The sequence below is a fragment of the Triticum dicoccoides genome, chromosome 5B, assembly GCF_002162155.2.
Source record: "Triticum dicoccoides isolate Atlit2015 ecotype Zavitan chromosome 5B, WEW_v2.0, whole genome shotgun sequence".
In the NCBI taxonomy this organism is placed as follows: domain Eukaryota; kingdom Viridiplantae; phylum Streptophyta; class Magnoliopsida; order Poales; family Poaceae; genus Triticum; species Triticum dicoccoides.
The window spans coordinates 133,458,344-133,459,889 of NC_041389.1; the positions used below are offsets into that span (position 1 = coordinate 133,458,344).

At 46.3% G+C, this 1,546-nt stretch overlaps 1 long non-coding RNA gene across 1 annotated transcript; it reads right to left on the reverse strand.

The window, feature by feature from the left end:
- Positions 1–612: 612 nt before the first annotated feature.
- Positions 613–1,279, reverse strand: LOC119307816. Its single transcript, XR_005149576.1, has 3 exons — positions 1,049–1,279; positions 776–950; positions 613–674 (listed from the first exon to the last, which is right to left on the reverse strand). It is a non-coding gene; the product is annotated as an uncharacterized LOC119307816 (long non-coding RNA).
- Between the last annotated feature and the right edge of the window lie 267 nt (positions 1,280–1,546).

Sequence of the window (1,546 nt, forward strand, 5' to 3'; positions counted from 1 at the left end):
ACTAAATTTCTAATGAGAAATGAGAATTCAGGGCAATATCTTCCCAAGACAATAATAATTCCAAGACAATCTTTTTATACCTTCTGTCAACATTGGGACACACATTCCACACAATAAGCATGCAATGATGTTGATACTTGATTAATTGTCATTATATGTCTACAGTAAAGATAACTTTACTCAAAACCGCCTATCTTAGCCAAATCAACAAATCTCTCTCATTAATGCAATTTTCTTTAGAAAACAAATAATAGATTCTTGCCTATCTTAGCCAAATCAACGGATCTCTTTTATTAATGCAATTTGCTTTAGCAAACAAATAATAGATTCTTTCCTACCTTAGCCAAATCAACGGATCTCTCCCATTAATGCAATTTGCTTTAGCAAACAAATAATAGATTCTTTCCTACCTTAGCCAAATCAATGGATCTCTTCCCGGTTCGCTGGGCGCGTTTCGGTGGGTGGGCGTGGGGGTGGGGGTAATTTGATGAAAATAAACCGGTTGAAAATAAACGGATCATGTCTCACTCTTCACTTTCTTTACAATAAACTTCAGAATATCAATCTTGGCGAGTGATCTCGACGGGGTTCAATCGGCGTGGCGCACCGCTGATTCTTTCAGGAGTGGGTGCTGAGAGGAAGGATCCCAAACCTCCATTGTCAATCGGCCAGAGCTGCATCGTCCTTTGGATCAGAGCGTGGACGGGATCAAGACGGTAGGGTTTGAGGAATTTGTAGGACATGAGGGTTTATGGTTGGCAGCACGAGAACTCACCCATATCTTGGCAGACGGCAGGCCCGAGGTGCGGTCGTGTTCATGCTTCGGGAGCTGCCACATGCTGTCCTCGCCGCCATCAGCGACACCACCGCCATCGCCTGTTGCCACCACTTCAGCGCCACGAGCGTGGGACCGAGGGACGAAGGGAAGGGAAGGAAGTGAATTGACGTACCTATGTTTGGTATATATCACACGAGGAATCAAAACTGGATGCACGTGAAAGCATAGAGATGGGAGAGGAGGACAGAGGAAGGGAAGGGCAAGAGGAACCTGAGGATGTGCGATGAAGGAGCGATGCCAAAACATCACAAAGGGGGACCCGTAGCTCGTCACGTAGCGCGGCCGCCTCATTGCCGGCTGCCACCCCGCGCTACCGCCTCCGTGCGCAGGTTCCGTTCGTGGAGCGTGAGGAGCGCATGACCTGCCTTCACCGCGGCCTGGTCCTCCCCACTATCGTGAAGCTCGCCCGCATCGCCGCCCCAATTGCTCAGGATGATGGATGAAGATCCTGCAACAGCGACGTGGGTGAGGGATGCATCCGACGATGGAGGGATGATTTTCGTGGCTAAACCCTCCCTATCAAAATAACTACTTAAAAAAGGCAAAGATCGATGCATTAGGAAAATTAGGATTTGGAATTGATTATCATAAAACAAAATTTTATTAATTGATAACGTGCTATCGGTACATGCCCGTTTATAACGTGTCTAGTTAGGAAACTTTGGAAAAGTTAGGAAAGTTTTTATTGTGAGGGTAAAAAAATCAATG